The sequence below is a fragment of the Caloenas nicobarica genome, chromosome 15 (genome assembly GCF_036013445.1).
Source record: "Caloenas nicobarica isolate bCalNic1 chromosome 15, bCalNic1.hap1, whole genome shotgun sequence".
Classification (NCBI taxonomy): domain Eukaryota; kingdom Metazoa; phylum Chordata; class Aves; order Columbiformes; family Columbidae; genus Caloenas; species Caloenas nicobarica.
The window spans coordinates 17,264,051-17,285,644 of NC_088259.1; the positions used below are offsets into that span (position 1 = coordinate 17,264,051).

The 21,594-nt window shown below is 38.3% G+C and overlaps 1 protein-coding gene across 7 annotated transcripts in view; it reads right to left on the reverse strand.

The window, feature by feature from the left end:
- NCOA3 (nuclear receptor coactivator 3) overlaps positions 1-21,594 on the reverse strand; it is a 78,241-nt gene that overhangs the window by 34,268 nt on the left and 22,379 nt on the right. Inside the window, exon 1 of one of the 7 annotated variants that reach the window (XM_065645795.1) lies at positions 3,183-3,234. The exons of the other annotated variants lie outside the window; for them this stretch is intronic. The gene's annotated coding sequence lies outside the window, so the exon portion shown is untranslated. Of the gene's footprint in view, positions 1-3,182; positions 3,235-21,594 lie in introns of those variants that run through there. 7 annotated transcript variants of the gene reach the window in all.

Genomic DNA, 21,594 nt, shown 5'->3' on the forward strand with positions numbered 1-21,594 from the left:
TCTGAAGAGCACGAGAAAAAGGAGTTTGTTTGCTTACAGAAAAATTATTCATAGTGAGAAGACCACTGCTACTGCCTGCTCAATTCAACCATCTGCCTATTTGTGCAACTAACACAGTCCATGAGCAAATACAAATTGCACATCATGACACCTCAGGGTACAGAGCCAAGGGGCAGAACACACGTGGGGTTCCAGGTGCTTCAAAGACAGTTACATTCATGCTACAACCCTAAATTCACTGTTCTGACAGACCGGGAATCTAGTATTGAGGGGAGCTAATCTCAAAATAGAACAAACATGTCTGTATCCATTTTGAAATGAAAATACATAAAAATAAAAGTATTTATTTAAAATTAGTTATTCCTAATACTCTTGGTTGTTTTAACAGCTTTAACACCTGCTTTTAATCGCTAGAAAAACCCCATAAATATAGCTTTAGAACTCTTCCAATCGCACACAATTTCACACTAAAACTGCACACTCCTTTGGGGATGTTCTTAAGCCAATGACCTCTGAGATGACAAAATAGTATTTGTTGCACAAAACTCATTTTGTCATATTTTGCCATAACTTTCCAGTATATACAGATCCACAGTCAGCTACATCTTCCTCTCACTCAAGTAGAATAATTTGAAGATTATTTGTGACCTAAATTTCTTTTTCTATAGCCTATGCCAATTTGCCCGAGAAAGGAATCAAAGGAGGAGCGGCCATTAGAGCTGCAAGAGAGAAAAGAGCCCAGAAGAGTGGACACATCTGTGCATCCCCCTCTGAATGGAGACAATAGGCGCCTTATCCGCCCAGAACGGGCGCTGGGGGAGGAGGCGAGCGAGGCTTTTTTGTTCGGAACGTGAAGATGTGAATAATTCTGTAAAATGCAGTTAGGAAGTATTAAGTGCCATAACTAAATTAGTCTTGTTTCTTGCTGGATTTCGTAGACAAATTCAGTTTTTAGAAGAATCAGGCATGAAACGGACTCAAACGCAGAGAAACAGGAAAAGAAAACACGAGTCTTTGCAGAAGGAGAAAAGTAACCGGCTAGGTATGATGGACACATTTTATAAAAGGGCAAATCCATGGAACAAATAAAGCCTAGCATTTCTATGGACCTCAAACCCCATTATTACCTGGTCGTCAGAAACTGCATGAGAACCTTAGAGAAATACTGAAGTAAAGACAGTAGGAAACAAAAAATACCAAATTCTTACTGGAACTCAAAAGGTCTTCATAGATTAAAATGTAGAGGACTGTCTAAATTTAATTCCAAATTTGACATAGTATTTATATTATATTTTTAACATGACCTTTTTACTAGGTGCATGACACACTAAAATGACTGAGCATTATTACATAATCACCGCAATTTCCCAGCTATTTAGAACTTTGAAGTCTTAAAGTTACACTATATGAATCAAATGAAGATTTAATTTTCAAAACTACTTAGAATTCTGCCAAAACACTTTTCCACATGAAACAAAGACATACAGACTGCATGACACATACATTATAAAATTTCTAGCACATTACAATATTGTATTTATTTCTTCACAACGTTTGTAGCTCCAGTTCAAAGTATTAAACCCAAATATCTTAAATAGTCTTAACGGGGAAAAAAGAAAAAAGTCAGCACAGTAATCAGTTAATGCTTGTGTACACAACTTAAGGAAATTCTCAAATATACTATCCTATAAAGTTAGTTGTATTTAAAAACCAATATGCAGCTTAGAAGCAGGGTGGAATATTAATTTACACATGTCTAGTGATACGTGAGGACATCACCACACACCCCCAGCCCTCAAGATGGAAAAGTGATTATACTGTCACTGTATGACTGTACCATGATGACAACCACGAGAGAAGAAGAGACGAAAAAGATGCCGGTTCTCAAGTGAATTCTGAATAATAGCTGCTACACCTACACAGCTTTTGGACCAGAGAACAAAAACATTAAAAAAATACCTATATGGCTCTTATAAGAAACTTACGGGGGATAACACAGGGAAAAGGTTAGCATTTAAAAACTGGAGAGCTTGTCTACATGGGACGAACTGAAACACCCAAAGAACACGGTAAATTGAATGTAAACAGGAAATACAGGCCTAAAAAAAGAACGAGAGGACTGCCTTGCACCGAACTCCAACTGATAATAAAAAGATATTTAAACAACACATCAGAAGCAGGAAGCCAGCAAGGGAGACAGGGGACCTCCTCATGGCAAAGGCATAAAATGGGCACTCAGGATAAAGCCACAGCTCTGAAAACCTCTTCGTGTTGGCCTTCACCACTGAACATATCGGAGAGATTCCCACTTCCAGTATTTCTTTGTAGCAAACTGGCTGGAGAAGCAAAATGAATGTTAAGGAATGAGAGTAAGAATTAAAAGCAGACACACAAGGTGTTAATTGGTCACCAGGATACGTTTCATCCAGAAGAGTATAAAATGCGATTCTCCAGAACCGCTGCCCCATCTGTCACAAGTGACCAGGGCAGCTCCTGCTGCCATGAAGAATCCAGAGGGACGCTCGGGAGCTATGGCCCAGCGAACTTGACCTTCATGCCTTGATAGATTTCCATCCATGGTAAGATGGCAAAAGCTATCCTATAGAATAGTATCACTGAGCACATGAACGAACCAAGCCTGCAGAAGAACAGCCAACATGATATGACTTCTGAACAGGGAACAAAGAAAGTTGCACAGAATTACTATGTGACCTCTATGATCTTCAGATGGATCCAGTATTTCTTGTCATTTTGCATTTGTTAAAACTTGTATGAATATTTTTTAAAATATTCGAATTGCTCTAGTGCAGTAGTAAAATATATATTTAGCCGTATAACCTATTTTACTCAGGGAACTTGTATAGGGACTCCTTGGACAGTATGAAATGTAATTTTACTAAGGCTTGTTGACAAAGCTTTACCAGGAAGCTTCCCTAGTAATACATTTAGCCTAAGAAAAACTAGTGGGATAAACACGGCACTATCGTTCTGAACATCTAATATTTTCTAAAAGTCAAAGCTTCATCCATTTATGAGCCAGAGGTCAATGAAAGAGGAGTGAGGAGAGTTCAGTGAAACCTTGAATTGTGCAACTCAGGTTTTTGATTGTTTGTTTTGTTGTCTGCCCCCAGCCCCCTTTACAACTATGTCTAATTAAAGCTCACATTTCTCTCCTTACTTACAAAAATAAAAGGTGGCTTCTAGATTTAAACTCCTTGCTTCTCCATTTTCTTCACTCAGACTTCAAGGTAAACTGTCGATACTTTCAAATTTTCTTTTACTGTGCTAGAAGAACGGAATCCGCTTTTCTTTTTAAATGATAAATGAGATGCTTTGCTATTCGTGTCACTGTCACAGTTGGGGTTTGAAGAGAAAGAGCAAATATAATGAGTTGGGAAAAAAAACCCCTGGCAATACTGCAGCCTGCAACAGAGACATATAAATGTGAAGAAAAGCAACTGTGTTTTGCTTCCTATATTAAATGTGAAGTATTTTAATATGAAAAATATTTAAAACTACATTACCTGTGACTTCTAATTATAAAAACTGCTTCAAGAAAATATATATTACAATTATTTAGGTCATGGAAAAAACAAAACAAAACAAAACAAAAATAAGGAAAAAAACCTGGAAAAAAAAAAGTGGTTTAGAGAATTAATAAAGAGAAGCACTTGACCATCAGTGCATTGCGAGAAACTATGCATAGGAAGGATGTGTAAAACTCAAAACTACAGGGTTGTTTATATGGGAAGACTTACTAGCATTATTATACCAATAATACCAATTATACCAGTAATACTACAATCTCTATACTACAACTACCTCAGAAAAAATTAACTAGACTTAAAACATCCAAATATCAGATAAATTACTTAAAGCAAACGTTCAGCTGGGAATGTTCAGCCACTATAATGACAACGTCTAAAAAGTGGCATAGTAACACTGATATATTTTACCATCTAGGTGAACACAAACATTAGTGCAGTAGGCAGACAAGTTCCTTAACTAGGGAATGATAATATAGTCTGGGCAACATATTCAAAAATTACCTGTGTGCTAATCACCTCCTTTTCTAGACTGTAAGAGAATGAATAAATATCTGTGAAATACTTGCAAGCAGAAAACCTATCTAAGATCCATCAAGCAACCCATGAGAGAATCCTCTGCAAATACTGTACCTATACTGCAGTATTCATTTAAGACTTTCATTCATTTAGAACGGTAAAGTGAATTTTGCACTAGTAAACTCACTGACAATAGTAAAACAAGGTTTGCACAGTGTAGCAACAGTATAGCACAACACTGGATCTCATTCCGGCATGCTGATTTCACCATGCTCCCTACTATAATCTGCTGTTCAGTACCAGTGACCAGCACTAACAAAAATAAAGCTACTCATCCGTTTTTATTATTACAAATGCTTTTTAAAACAAAGGATATATATCATTAGTAATTCGTAGCATCTGCAGTTCTACATAATGATGCTTACAGGCGCTTCACAAGGAAAAGAACAAATAAAGAAACAAAAAATTTGCAGGCAGAAATATGCTCCGCCCAACATATGCCTTACTATATATTTAAGCTTGTGTAAAATTAAGAAAGTATACCAAAATCTGACTCGGAAAGAAAGCTTCTCACTTTTAAGACCTTTATGTGCTTGCCCTCCCATCAGTCCCACTTTGGCAACGTGTATTACAACTGCAGCGCTCCAAGTGGGGCGAGCCAAAAAAGGACAGATGAGCTTCAATTCACCGCAACAAAACATCTTATTTGCTACCCTCAAAACAAACAAACAAAAAGCACCATCAAGATCATAGTGTGTCATTGCAAAGAGATATCACATGAGTTTCCAACAAAGTAACCCAAAATATCTCCAGAAAAATCACGTAAGAGCAGCTTTCCTCAGTAAATAGGTGCCTATATATACAAAATATTAGTTTCCTTGAGCACCTGTACATGGAAGGACGCATGCAAGAAAGACTTTACAGAACAAAAGTATATAAACATAGCCTGACAAGTAAAAAAATTCACATTTATAAGAGATCCATTTGCTCATCGTTCTATAAACAGCAGACAAATTATGATGGATACTGCTCAAGCGAAAAATGGATCTTCTGAACTACCTGTAATACACAGATATTCATAAGTCTTTAAAAACAATCATGCTGGCACAACTACACTAACTTTTTATTCCTGTTTATAAATGGATATTTTCTGCTACTCATACAGTTTGTTTTGTCTGCAAGACCAGATTTTGCTAGGCATCAGTTTAAGATTCTCATGAATTTTTGAAATTTTGAAGTGTCATAAATCAATGCACTCATTTTTTAAAATGAATATTCAAAGCTTTTAAGGACAGTAGTTGATTGATTATTTCAAAACCAACAAGCTCAAGAAAGAGACATATTTTCTATTGCCATCTAACTTTAACTTGTTTGTTGCTTGTATGACTTTTAATACCTGGTTAGGCATTAGTAGTATCTTGAAATGATCTGACAAAAGTAATTCCACATTTTAAATTCATCAAATAAATGGGAAGGATTTGTGGGCTGCTACAATTGATGACCACAATTTTGGCTCAGGTCAATCCAAAACAACACAGAAAATCCAGTGAATTCATTCTGCCTCTTAGGAGTGTTTGAGATCAACTGATGTTTAAAACCCTGATGCTTCCAAACCGGAGTAAAGAAATCCCATCCTGAACCTCCAATTTTTAACAAACTGGTCCAGCAAAGCCTGAATTCCAGACTGCCTTCAGACCGTAATTTATCTTTTGACTTTAGCAATTTGGATATTATTTAAAGAAGAAAGATCACAGTTTCTTAGGTCATCTGAAATTACTTCCACATAGAAGTGACAAACTAAAACTATGTGGTATGGAAGTTAGTAATGCTGGTATGAAGTATTTGGTATTAATGTTAGTAATGTTAGTATGAAGTATTTAGTAAGAACATTAATAAGGAGAATGAAATGTACCTTACACCACTGACCAGCAATGAAAATGATGATGATCACCATCATACCCATTCAATCCACCTTGGAGTCACCTGGCGCCAGACCAGTGGGGTCCGTTTGGTCTGAGGTTCGGAAGTAACAGGCAACTATGAGTCTAAAAATAGGCCAGGAACAATGCAGACTAACAGAAAATCTGTCAAATATGAAAATAATCATTTCTTCCAGACAATTCTTTCTTGAAGAGGCTTATTAAGCAAGAATAATTACATACAGAATTTTCAACATTTCAAGACGATCTTGTAATTCTTTAAAGCACGCAGAACAAGTTTTTCATTATTTGGCCAACGCACACAAACTGTTTACATTGATATCTAAATGGCCACCAGACAACTTGTTCATCACTAAAAAGAAAATGCATATTTTTTTCCTTCGAAAAATTTTTTTTAATTTTTCAAAGAGATGGTTTAGCACTTTATTCTAACAAGAAATAGCATTTTTACTGCATTTAATTTCATGACTTCTATAAAATGTATACTTCTGAAAGAGTATCACCCATTCAAAACAATTCAATGTACAGAAAGTCTGGTCTAAAGTTCACTAAAACATTTAATAGGGAAAAAGCATTCTTAAGCTTTAAACATTACTCTTACTGTTTTACATTATAGTGCCAGTTTACAAAATGTTAACATTGTGACTAAATTTGACAAACTAAAATCATTATGGGTTTACAGTCTGGATTCTCATTCTCCTCTTAACGAGAGTTAACATCTTTAGAACAAAATGTTCAAAGCTGCAAGGCATATGCTGAACATGTGTATACATGTAAAGCTTTGAAAGCTGCTTAAAAATGTGAGAATGAGTAAAGCTCATGTTACTCTTGATAAATGTCAGCTGTCAGGCATCGCGGCCCAGTACAAACTATTTTTTCCCACAAACTAGAGTCCAGAAAAATGAAATTTTTACTTCACCAGCTGAATATAATGCATTTTACACGGCAACATCTACTCAAGGTCAAAAGTTCAGCATTTTTAAGTTTTAACTTCCAAAGCAGGGTATTGTTACACAGACATCATCATCACACTGAAATCAATGGAAGTATTTCAAAAAATCTCCAGTGAAGTTACATATAACGCTCTAATATACACGTTCTACCAAAATGGACATATTCAACATCGAACCAAGTCAAAAAGAACCAGAAAGAAGAAAACCCGTTGTACTTATATCCACTATCAATTCTCTATTTTTTCCGGTCCAATTTACTTGAATAAGATTTTCTGCTGTAGTAAATCACTCATTTTAAAATTCTAATTGTATCTTGCAGAATTAGCCAAACAGAGTAAGTAAAGTCTTGGAACATCAGCCATACAATAGAAGGGTGGGGCAGGGTTCAGATTGGCAGAATTTTCCATTAAGAAATGTTACTTTTTAATGTGATATAAATACATCAGTTATCCCTATCTACAGTGTAGTGCACTGAAAAGCTGTTCATTCCCCAGCTCCTCCATTTGCAACCACATAATTTATCATTCCATGTATATGAAAAACAATTACTATGCTAGCAACCATTATCATGCCAAGCAGTGAAATGTACTTTAAAAATTTCACTGTGATCACCATGTTAACAAGCAAGTTTCTTCTTCCACAGCTAAGTCTGAAGCACTAGTCTTTTGTGAATTTTTATTAAAAGTATTAGATCGTTTTCCTGAGCAGGTTAAAAGCTCGGTGTATTGAAAGATCATGAAATACACGTGTCATATCACTGCCTTTCCTCCTCTGTGTTTAAGTAATAAGTATTTTGATCCACTGAAATTTAATATACTGCTTCTGGGATTTTCAGAAACACTTAGCATTGGTCTGTTTCTGTTAATTTTGTGAGAATTCTGTCACCAGCTTCAGCAGAAATACTACATCTGAAAGTAATACTTCTTTCGAAATTTTATCTTTGGCATTAAAATAAAATAAATAAAAACAAACAAAACTTTCATGTGAATGTTTTTCTTAGCCTCTAATAGAAAGGTACGGTAAATGTGTTTCAGCCTATCAGAAGGCTCAGAAGACCTAAACTTTATTTAGAACTATTTCCCAAGTTATTTAGAAACACAGGTGTGCACTGTACACAGAGCCAGAAATAACAGATAAAACATCTCTGTGTGTTCAACAGACGCCTTTTAAGCATGTTCTGGTACTATGATCTACGTTAAACCTGGTGTCTGAATTGCAGCAATTCCTATTTAAAATTATTATTCCAGTCTACTTGATGTTTTCTAAGAATGTCAATAATAACCTACAATGTTGATGGGGTTTTTTAATGTAAAAAATACACACTTTTTATACACTAACTCTCCACTACTTATTTATAGTCATGATAAGTAAACCAAATGATCTTTCATCAACCACATTGAACACCAGTGTTGCAAAACCAGAATAACTGCTGAAAGCAGTGGCAACTTCAAGCGAGTTTTGTAATAAGTCCCACAGCTATTTGTAGCAATGTAAACATAAAAGAACCTCCTCTAACTGCAGAAGTGATTATAAGCACTAATCAGAGCAAACTATCAAGTGTCAGCAGAATGCAAAAACGCTTCAGATCTTTTATGTCATAAGGAAAAATATAAAGTATGAAAAAGTCCCCTTGAACACTTAATTCCTTGCATCTCCTCTGAAACCGACATTGGTGATGTGAAATTAGAGCTGAACAATCAAGGCAGAAAATCTAACGAAAAGGCTGTAACCCAAAATACGTTGCCTATTAATACGATTAAGAAGGTGTATCGTTCTGAACAGTAACATTTCTATGTTCTGTTTCAAAATACATATCTAACATTACATACTTCTTAATGCTATAATCCTCATATTGACATTTCAAAATAGGCAACTTCAAAGAGACAGATAAGTAAATACATCCTGTATTAGTGTGACAGACATACAAAAAGGGAAAGGAGCAGTACTAAGAAAGACAAAAACCATCAAATTAGGGACCACAGTGTACCTACTACTGACCAGGGAAAATGTCCTGTGAAACGGAAAACAGATTATTCATGTTAGTCATAACGGGTCAAATTTTAAAGCATTACAGAAGATGTACAATACTTCATTGGGAAATTCTAAAATTTTTTCTTAGTATTTAAATGATATATTCCCTTCTATCCTCACGATTTCTAGGAAGATTGCTGGATGATTTCATTCATTTTAAAGCAAATCCTATCACACCTCCAGCCAAAGAGAAGTTTAGTTTGGATGAGATGTAAAGTTCATCCATTTGTCACGGAAGAGTTAAATGCCACCATCTCTGAATGACAACACTGCTGTGGATTACAGAAGAGCCACAAATGCCGCAATCGTGCAGTAAACACCAAACAGTTATTTCGACTGCTTTGTACATCCTTTCTAGCTCTAGGTGTTCTTTCCAAGTCAAGGATCTCTGCAGACCTCGGGATGCCGGGGGGACTCCCCAGCACTCCTGCGCCGGCACTGCATGGCCGGCTACTCCCTGACACGCTGCTGCTCAGCAGCCGCCGAGATGTCACACGTCACACAGCAGCATTTGAAGCCAAATGAAACCGGTATCTTAAAACATCATTCTACAAACTGCGGTGGTTCGGACTGACAAATAACTGAGACACAATACGAACAGGGCACAAGTCCTTCAGTTGCTCTTAGAAATCCCAAGACACTACTACAAAATTAATTGCCTTAGGTCTAGTTCATAGGACTAGAAAAATCTTTAAAACACCTTTAGAAATGCTGCGGTTTTTCAAAGATTGCACTTCAAAGACACACTGAACTAAGTTTCCTGAAAGCAAAGATTAACTCTGCTTTTGCAGCCAAGCAAGTCAACATTTTCCTAACTTTTGGAGCCAAGGAGTGACCAGCAGCCTTCAAAGTTTCTCAGAAGGTACTCCCTGAAACTCTGTAAAACCATTAACTGAAGAACACTATGAAGACAGGATGAATAGTATAGTATGTAAAACAGGGCCATCAAACAATATTAATCCTGCTCTGGCAGACTGCAAAAGTGAGCAACAAAGAGAAGTACAACTTAAAATGCTTTACTTCTAGAAAGATCAGAAATGTCTTCTGCATACCTGAAAAGACATAACCAACATTTAAATTATGTACTCATATAGTAACAAAAAAGCAAAAGAGGATTATTTCCTTCAAATAAAGATAGCATTTCTGCATTTCTGGCACTAATGCATTCATTATCAATACCCGTTTGCCACAGAAACATAGAATTCACCACACTATACCAGAACCTCACCTTATCAGCACTGAAAAAGGGTGAACCTTCCCCAGTGAGGTTTAGCTTCCAGGAATCAGTAGGAAACTAATATATACCACAGAATACCTTTACAAATATTAACTCTACTAACTCTAAATATTCTCCTATTAAAAAAGACAAAATGCTTTTTAGTATACTAATAGTTTGTCTGATATCATGTACCTCCTAACTGTAAAAGTGATTTTTTAATGAATTTTAAATGCGTTTGCTTTTCATTTAACAGGATGCCCCCATTGTCCTCCCCATAAAACACACAAGACTCTGGTCTGTTCTTATGTGTCATGCTCTATTATTCAGCTCCTGAAAACCTCAAACATTTATTCTCCAAATGTTCTCTTCTGCCCTTATAGCAAGCTTAAGCAAGCTTCATATTGATCTTAATTTCTTAATTTTCTTTATTTTCAACTTTAGGATACTTCAAAATAAGATTCCTCTCCCTGAAATCCTCAATTCTAATCCTGACACAACAACATGCAAGCGATGTTGACACAGGACCCAGGAGGACAACATTATATAGGTGGTAGAGAATCAAAGTAAAAAAAAAAAAAAGACAATAAATCTAAAACAAAGCAACAGAACTGCTTTTCTACTTTAACTGTGTTGTGGGGAAAAGAAGGAGAATGACAGCTTTTGAAATAACAAATCACCTAATGAATATCCCATACAAGAAGCTGGAAAAATTAAAAAGAAGCATAATTAAAGTTATAAATATATTCAATGTATGTAATTCAAAAGTATTAGTTCAAAATTCCTGAAATTAGTATTAACAGAAATTTCACTATGTACACAGGTATTTTTCTTATGAACAACAGTCATAGATCAATTGCAAAGCACACTGTGACCACTGCAGAGCTTGTAATTTCCCTTCCTCCTCAATTTGCATAGCCAGGATAATTGAGATTTGCCCCATCAACTTATAATTACATTAAATAGGCACTGAACAAAAAACATCATTATTTTTCCTACTGTAAGACACAAGAAATTCCTACCTCAAATAAAATAAACTTTCTGTAACTGTCCATGTTCAGTACACATTGCCTGTTTTCTTCCCTAGGATAAAGCTTAGCACTTGAAAAAAATTTAGATAGGTATCACTAATTTTCCTGTTCTCTATCACATCATAGCCCTGAGGTTTATTATGAAAGAATATTTAGAGTTGTCTGTTCTAGTGCTGGAAATGGGAATGTTTAAGTAGTAACATCTAAAATGAAAAATACTCACCCTCTCTTTTCACAGCATCATTACCAAAAGACTACAATACATGTGGAGCGAGCAAGACAAAAGACATCATTTTTCCTGGCATATCATTTTTGCTCTCAATCTATTTATATTTATCAGATCCTTGATTTATCAGGACATTCCCTATTTATACCTTGAGAACTAAAACTGTAAGGATTACAGTATTATTATTATAAGGATTATTGTATTGTGCTTTAAATTTACTTATCTTGAAGAAAACTATGCATTTCTACTGCCATCTGATCAGAGAGAGTGAACAATGGGTATGGTGCAGTGATACACCATGAATGATTTTTTTTGCCACAAACTGTACAGTTGATCCCTTTTGTTGTTTCAGCCTTCCAGATCTAGACTTTAGCAGACTATTTTAAGGACGCCTACACACCACAAACAAGCGGATGCAACAGTATGGAGCACTTCAGCCAATCTTCTGTTTTCCTTCCTCCATCTGTTCATGGATGTGGTCTCTCTACTATTTAAAATTCATGTACTGCTTTGAGACATAGCCAGATAGGTTATACTGATTACCATCCTAAAGGACAAGTACTATATACTCAATAAACATCAGAAGGAAAGTTCAGAGAAATCAGAGATAAAGACAAAACAGGATAGATAAGAAGAGCTTTCCAGAACACACACAGAAGCAGCTGAATGGGAATTGCAGAGAGAGTTCTACATTAGCATGTGGAATTTCTTGGAGCAATCCTGTCCTGCCCTACCCCCACCCCAACAAACAACCTAAGACCAGTTTTAAACCGTGCTGGAAATAAAGCAGACTCTTCTAGAAAGACTGCAGAGTAAGTGCCCTGGTCTGCTGCTTCAGCAGACATCAGTGAGGAAAGCTGCTATTCGCTGTGCCTGTGGCCTGAGAAGACTGCAGCCTACAACCTAAGCAAGAAACAACCTGGCTACTATGGCACATCAACCCCAAAGCATTATGAGCAACAGCTGTATAGATAATGCAACCTACAGAGATCATAACTGCATAAAGTCCTTTAAGCTATAGCAGCAAATCCCTGTATTTACTGCATTTTTCAAAAAAATGTGGGAGCTGAAACACAACTCAAAGCAGGAGGTCTGATTCACTGAGATCACACCACTTCATCTATCTGAAAAACACTATGCTTTCTACGTACTGCTTTGTATATTAAAAGGAAAAAAGAAAAATGTTAACACTGATTCCTGAACCCTAGTGCCAGAGAAACAAGACTGTGTGTATGTACACATATGCTTAAAGGAATTCACGTGTCTGCAGCTTAAAAATTTTTGCATCCATTCACCTCACTACAAGAGAACTTACAAAAATTACAAAGCCAGCAGAGGTGGTGAGAGAAAGAATACACTGATTTTTTTTTAAACTGCCTTTTAAGAAGTTTGTTGCTATAAACCTGCTCCAAGGCTAGAACAACACTAGACCTGAAAGCTGGTTGAAAGTGTTTTGAGGACCTCTAGATCTGATCAATGTATTTCTTAGAAAAGATAAGTCTCCATATCTAACACAGCTCTTCAAAGAGGGATTTATCCCTCTTCCTGGCCATTTTCTTTAAAAGTAAAGGTTACACTAGTGATTTTCTCATTATCAGCAGGTAGCTCTCAGTAATAGCCTTAAATAAGACTCCTGCTAGAGCAGGACACTTTGAAGTTGCAAGATTTACCAATCCAGTGAAGTTTGTGTTTGTTTAGCTTGAGAGTTAGTGTTCATTTTTTTGCCAGTTTCCCATCCTACCAGTGGCATATGCAATAATATTTTTAGAGATCACCCGTTTCAAACACTAAAAGGAATTTGCACCCAACGTCACCACAATGCAACCATGCAACTGTTCAAGAGAAGCCTTTCAGACAGAGACATTTAAATGACACTTCAGAAACAGAGTTCACAAGTGATTCTTCGTTCCTAACAGTTGTTACTCCTCTTTCCTTTAGAAGAGCATTTATTTATTCCATTTCGCTGTGAAAGGCAATATGATTTGCAGCTTCAATGCAGCTCCACTGAGAAGGTAGACGAACTGCCATGAAACGGACAATGAGAAGGAGACAGGAGGCAAACAGGCGCAGGGAGGACAGAACAAAGAATCACAGGGAGTGGGGAAAAATAAACTATATAATAGCTGCTGCTTGGGAACACTAGCTGGAACAAACAAGGAGGCCACCAACTATCATTACAAGCGCATGTTTCTTTTGCAGTTGCAAGGAGAACTGCACAAAAGAGGGGGCGGGGGATCTGCTATTAATCATATTATAGTCATTGTTCCCTTGATGTTGCTGGCAATGCTTCAGGAGACTCCCTCCATTCCCAGATGAAACGGCAGTGAGAACAGCAGCACTCGGAGAACAGCCCACACCGAACCTCCACAATCTTGTCCTAGTATGCTAACGCTGCCATAAACTGAACACTTCTTAATCACTGAACTGCTTATTGAATTAAAAAAAAAAATCTAAATCACAGCAGTTGAGGGTTCCTCCCCACCCTAATCTCTCATTAGAAAAATGAACACCCTATATAAATATGATGAAACTATTTGCAAGAACAAGCCACTAGAGAGATGAAAACAACAGCCTGAAGCAGTGAGGCATCCAGTTTCTCTGTTGAGGAAGAGGTTTGAATGTTATCTCCAGTCAAGGTGCTGAGTGAGTCCCTGCCGCGGCAGCTTCCGGCGCCGTTCAGCAGGACCGGCAGGTCGGCACCTGCGCGGGGAGCGGGAAAGTGGCAGCTGATGCAGGAAAGGAACCAGGCCAGCTACTCTTTTGTCAGTGAAAAGACAGACACGTTTAAGGGGAAAGAAACGTGGATTAATGAAGTCTCGTATTCATACTTCATTGGAAACGTAATGCTGCTTTAATTTGGCTGGTTTGGCAAAGCTACAGAGGGAAGGTGAATTTTCTTGACCACAGATATTTTTGGTTTTTTTTTTTTGGTGACAAACTCTGCATAGCTTGAAAGTGACACACACTTTAATTAAGTCCAGAATTCGTCAGAGCTGCCCTGCCCAAGTGAAAAATCGTAACATTGGCTACCAAGGGCCTCTGCCACTTTGCAAGCTGGCGACGAGGTTCAGCTGGCACTACTTGTCTCCCAGACTGAACAAATACATTCTTTTATTTAAAGAAGATACGGAAGAACATAAACAGTTACAGTTAGGTAAATATGTATTTAACACACCGACTTACGAACTAAGTAGTAATAATGAGACACTTCTACCTTGGCTTTCAATCTTTAAAAAAACAAGTCGTTTATTAAGCAGCCAGCAGTGCAGCCAGCATGCCGGGTGACTCATCCGCCCTTCCCCGCTTTCTAATTAGCCGTGATAGTCAGCATCAATTTGGTGGTCGTTTTTTGTTGTTTTTTGTTTTTTGGGTTTTTTTTTAACCACACAAAAGCCATCTTGGAAGTTGAAAAATGGACTCCTACTTGTTTACCGATCAGAGTTTTAGCAGATAGCCGGCACCAGCGCTACCGTTAGCTGGACACGCAACTGCTTGCTTGTGCTTGTCCTCCCCCCGCCCCGGAGAGGCTGCATGCGGCGCGGCACGGCCCCATCACTGAGAATAAATACAGGAAAAGGGGGGGAAGCCGTCTGCTCTTGGCAAGGAGAAGGCGTTCCACAAGAACTGCTACAGGGTCAAAAGTTTACCGTGGTTTCAATTTCACCTTTCCACAGCCAATGGCAGCGCGGCGGCTCCAGACAGAACCGCGGGCGGCAGCGCGGCCCTTAACTCCTTGCGGCCCGGCCGGGAGCAGCCGGGCCCGCACCGGCCGGGGGCGCAGGCTGCGGCAGAACGGGCCCGCACCGGCCGGGGGGCAGCGGCTGCGGCAGAACGGGCCCGCACCGGCCGGGGGCGCAGGCTGCGGCAGAACGGGCCCGCACCGGCCGGGGGGCAGCGGCTGCGGCAGAACGGGCCCGCACCGGCCGGGGGCGCAGGCTGCGGCAGAACGGGCCCGCACCGGCCGGGGGGCAGAACGGGCCCTGCCCTCCCCTGCTCTCGGGCAGCGTCCCCGGCAGAGCGCTGAGCGTTTCTTTTAGCACGGAAATCAGAGGGGAAGAGGAGCGGTGCAGAAGCAGCTCGCCAGCGAGTCAGAAGTTAACAGCTGCAGAAGAAGGTCCCCTTACCCCCATTTTAGTTGAAAACTGGGTCAGTAATCTAAGGGGTAGGACTGATACTAGGCAGTATCAAAGCAGTGCTGAACTATGGAGCTGTGAGAGCAGTGAGATTGTGCTAGCAAACAGGAAAGACTGACCTTGCAAAAGGGGAGGGAGGAAGAAAAGCAGCACGGAATTGTCAGAAAGCATTCCAAATGCACAGGCTGGAACTGCAGTGATTTGCTTTGCTTCTTGTTGAACAAGGAATTGGCATTGCCCTGGCATCAGGCTAGGTAGCCCAAGGAGTGCTGCTGCACACTGTCCAGTCCCCACAGCTCCATTAATAATACTCTGCTTTGAGATGTTGATGTCAAAACAAGTAATGCTCCATCTGCTCTAAGGGTAGACAGTGAAGTTGTGGCTCTCAGGTACAAAAATCATCACTGATTCAACCCTTCACAGTCTTGCACAGGAAAACAAGTAACACCGAGCCCCAGAAGTAGAAAATCTGGACATGAGACATTTGTAATAGATTTTCTACACCAAAGCAAGACAAAGACTAGATACATCTTGGTCTCCACTTATTCTAAGGTTACAGAACTAGAAGAAGAACACAGTTGTTCAAGTGTGTGCCTCCATTGTGTATTCATGGTTCCAGGTTCTGTCATCTCCTCCTCAGTAGTTCTGGTTTAAAATTCCAGTGGAAGAGTTGCAACGCAAGCTTTCCAGAGTCAAAAATCATCACTAGCACTGTAGTTTAATCTCAGGGACTACTGACTCAGTAAATCAGTCCATTGTGGAGTGTCCTAAAGTCTGTGCTGGGACCAATTTTATTCTCTGGGATACTGACGGAAATGCTGATGACAGCAAATAGTGAATGACACCATCTTGGACTGTGTTTCAGTATCTACTTGATCTTGGCAAGTCAGTGTCAACTACACTTAAGGACAGAGAGCAGCAGATTTATCACCTCTTCATTGGCCTTGCAGACTACAGGGAAAGAGGACTAAAGCACTTTAAGTGAAGATGTAGATGAAGAGTTCTCAGTCTGGTGTGATAACAGACAATATGATATGAGGCAGCAAGAAGAGAACTGTATAAAGCATGTAGTTAAGGCAAATTCAGCAGCAAAATAACATGAGTATGTTCAACGCAGCAGAAAGGGGCAAGGTTACACAGAGATCTTTAAATGAATGATGAGCAACTCTGACTTGGTACCACGTAGACTAGAAAGTCATTGCATACATTTGCAAGGTAAACACAATGGAATTAAACCATGACAAGAACCTGAATACAATTGTAAAGAGATAAAATGAGTAAATACGCTATCAACACACAAACAGGTTTATGCTGAAGATGCCAGTTAAAGCAGAATTCAGTTTTCCAAAGCCCCAAACCAACCAGGTGGTAGATTGTTCAAGATAATACACATGACAACCTAAGGGAAAAAAACATTAGTCAGGTGGCAGCTATTACTGATTCTCCAGAAAAATGCAATTTAAAAACTGGTAAATTATCCTACCCCAGAACCTTAAAGGCTTTCACAGCACTTTGTAATGATGAAACATGTTCTGGTCTCAGCCCTCTGTATAGGTCCCGAGAAAGGATAAAAGACAGATATTCTTACAAACAGCTATGCCAGCCAAAAATACTGCCAACAATCTTTGTTTTGTAACTTGATTCACAAAATAGTTTTGGGCAAGAAGATAATCATGCAAAACTCTTAAAACCTGCTTCAGGAATAGTCAACCACTCAATTTAAGAGTAGCCGGTGCAAAACAATTTCCAGCTGGTGGGCAAAGTCAAACAGTGATTTCTTGAACAGGCACAGGTAGATTCCTTTCTCCATCTATGCAAATAGGCATAGCAGCTCAGTACAGCTCTTATGAGGTTAAATTTAATGCCTTGAGAGCTGCTAACAAAAGATGCAGTAAGTGATTAAAATACATCAAGTCAGAAAGTTAAAGACAATGTGAGAGTCTTAACTGATTGAGATCATGCCCTACTACCAAGCTTTTCTACTCCAGTTCAAAAATGGTACGACACCACTGAAAATCCTATCAAATAACACTGTGTTTTCATAGTATAGCTAGGCTAAAATACAGTTTTGCCAATAGTCATTTAAGACTTAATTACATATATAAAAAGCTATTTCCCTCTCAGTAAAAAGAGCAGTTTGCTTTTGTTGTTTTACCTTTTCTAAATACCATGTCATTTTAGAAAAATTCTGTTAAATGGAGATATCATAAATAAATTCCCCTTTTATAAGATGGCCTCATTTTAAAAGAAAATGGATGCTATAAAATTTTACATCAAGTCAGCATGTTACCAAGAAGCTTTTCTGTGTGTTCTGAATTTGATTAATACAAGCCAAGGTCACTTCCTGAAAGATGCCTACCACTGCAGCTGCGAGCAAACGAGATCCTCAGAGCTCAGGAGCGGGGGGATGGGAAGAAAGCACTAGCAATTTCTAACACTGTCTCCAAAAATATACTAATTACGAAACGAGTAATATTTAGAAGTGTTTACAGGATCACCACGTAAGTAACCTATTAACTAAAGTCTGAGTCTGTATAATTACATTTTCAAGCAAAAAAGAGTCACAATGATGCGCCAGCACGACTGCAAAAAATGAATAATTCTGAGGACCCTTTGCTAAACTTTATGCAATTCCCTTTAAAATGTACCTTTTTTTTCTTTTTACTATGTTTTATTATTCAGCTCAAGAAGCTAATAAGAGACTGCCCTTGAATAAACAGCATGTCTCAGTCCTACTGAGACTGTGAGGCTCCACCCAAATCTACACCATGTCCTATTCTGAAGCCATTTAGGAAAAACATATTTCAGGAAAGCATGCAAGCTCTTTCCAGAAGTCTACAGCATGCAGTTTTTCCAGTTTCTAAAGACTATACCTACTGTTTACAAAACCAATTAGAAATTAGCTGTGTTCACCTGTAATTTTAAAGATACTTTTAAAGTTATTTTAAAAACATGCCACATTTGCATTATGCACGAGGCCAAACAGATGTAGTTTCTTCCATTCCCAGACACAGCTAAAGCTTACAGGTCATGAAAATAAGACTCATACCAAACAAAAGGTGGTAGTATTTTTTTGCATTTTATGTGTACAAATAAAGATTCTACAATGTCAAATACTAAATGAGGGAGGAGGAAGAGATTGCTGAAACACATTTAAAAACCACAAAGCAGACATTTCCACAAGGGCATGTGTTAGTCTCAGAAAGGGGCCCCAGTGACTTTATGAACACACACACACACAATTTAATATACTTCATCTTTAAAACAGGCTTGATACACCCAACATTGCAACCAATGTTTCATACTAGGCTAAAATTAGGAGGATCTACTGAATGAAACTTAATTTTGACAAACCAATGCACTAAAAACAAAAGAACATTGCTGGTTTTGGGCAGACCTCTTTGTCTCAAATAGAAAATACACTAAAGCATGTCATTACCTATGCAGGCACAGCCACATCTGTGGTTAAGGATGCCTAAGATTTTCCATCGCAGAAGTTTGTTCTATTTCTTCAATGACTGTCTCTCACACACCCCTTAGAACTACTTTTTGTGGAAGACTTGCGTAAAGTTGGTTCAGACATTTTAACACAGACTGGAGAATTCAGTTAAACGAAACATAACCTTTTATTCAGTCCGAGAACTTAAAGCTTTAGAAGAGAAATTCATCAAGTGTCTGAATAAGCTAAACTTGACCTTGCTGCTCCAATGAAGATATCTGTACAGACAGCAAGTGCCTTTAAAGTCTTTGAACATGCTCAGTTTTGTTTTAAACCACTTGCCTCAAGTATTTTATCTAAGCAAGTAAGCTTTGCTGCCGCACAGCTCCTCCACGCTGACAGGACAGAACATGCTTTATCACCGTATTATAGAGACCAAGAGCAGCTTCTCTATAAACCTGCCAGCTACAGAGCAGTTGAAGTGCCTGGCAGCGTAGTGATCAGGGACATTTTTCCAGGTTACACCACCCCACCCACACACAGCAGGCAGCAGTAGGGTCAAGGGCTTTGCAAAGGTTCCCTCACTTCTCTCCCCCCCAATTCCAGACACCAGTTGAAACCACAGATGGAGGTCTGGACCAGTAGTGCTGAAAGACTCTGCTCCAGTGGCAGAAAGCATACTCAGTCCAGTGGCCAAACTGGCGGTGATGTGCGCTGTGGGATTCCAGATGACAACCTCGCTGGCAAACAGAGCAGAAATTTCCTTATGGCGAGTTATACTATTTTTTCCATATGCTTTTTAAAGGCATACCGAAAGTTACACTGAAAATACTAAGGTTTTGACGTCATTCCAAAAACTTAATAGTATTGTTAACTCCAACTCTCAACACTTCTTCCATTAACCCTTGTTGTGCATACTTAATTAAGCACATTGCTGTGTAATTGCTTATTAGACTATGTGGGAATGGCACCCATCAGTTCACAGAAAAGACTACTAGAGACTTATGTCTGTGGTATCTTCTCCAAAGTGCATTACTATTTCACTTACTATGCAGTGAGATAATGGTCTCATAACTGGAAGGCTGAAGTCTGCCAAGGACCCGTATCCTAACCCAGCCTTTGCCCAGCGTGGGTACATAGGGAGTTTCTGTGACATTCAACTTAGGACACAGGGGTTACCTATGAAGAGTAACCACCACTGATATATACTATCTTGATTATGACAGATTGCAACTTCCAATTAAGAATATTCATTTAGAGCAGACTTTAAACTGGCACTTAAATCACTGATTTAACTGTTGGAAATATTTACACCCATCAGTAAGGAACGGCACATGAGTGGAAAAAGAAATATAGTCCATAAACCACATTGACTTGCCCTAAGCACATTTTCCTAGTCAGGAGATGCAGTACTTACAGATATTTATTCATGTGTTTGCACAAGAAATAAACTATGTAATAGAATTAATTCAGTAAATATATTATTTTTCACAGTAAAGTAACTAATTTTAATCACAGCTCTGGATACATTACTATTTAAAAAAACACGGATTCACATTCTGAAAAAGTGTTGGAAGTGCTCTGGAGAGAGGGTGGGGGGAGGCAGCTCTCCATTAGGGATTTCCATGTTACATATGCCCAGACTCACACAAACTGGTTTCGAGGGGGGTTAAAAGCCTGGTGTGTTAGAGTGCTTTTGAGAATTCTACTGAAATAGATTTTTTTTTTTTAATTTATTGAAAAACACACATCCCCTTTGCTTTTAAAATTAGATCTTGTTATCCTCTGATAATAAAAGGCCTGCTAATGAAATTTCCTGATTTTTTGGCATAACTATACTCTCAAATTTGAGAGTACAAGATCAGAAACTAAAACACAAAGGAAGTTGCTGAAGAAAGGAAATGAAAATAGATTAGTTTTTCCATGCAGATTATCACTGCTTATATATCATTTACTTCATCGTGAGGCATAAGTACAGCTACTTAATACAATGGTGACATTTCTAAAACACGATTTGACCTTGAAGTATGGAAACGTTCCTAGCTCAATGCTGCAATTAAAATCTGATTAAGTTTGAGTGCACACAGGTACACTTAGTATGGCTGCAAGAGGCATTCATTTAGTTAAACACAAATGCTTACCATTTAAAATTTGAAGTGACAGTTGCCTATCTATAGTATACCAATAAATCTGAGCATTTAATTTGTTTAAAATCACCTTTCCTCTATTTTTTCATATACTTCGCAATATTTCATATTCATAGTGACCAGAGCTTAAGAGCACATTCAGCTAAACTGCAAAATAAAGGCAGGATACAATCACTCCCAAATTAGGTTAATTTGTCTCTCCACAGTACAGTCAGATTATCTTGTTATATTTCAGATGTTGCCCATCCGCTGTGTACCAATGGTTATAACATAGAACATCTGTGAAAACTTAATGCACAAAACTGAAAGCTGTAACATTATTTTGCACGTCACTAGTAGACTCAAATCTTAGATTTCAGGGGTCGATTATTTAGAAATGAAGCTAAAATGGAGGAGGAAAGAAACCCCAGAGGT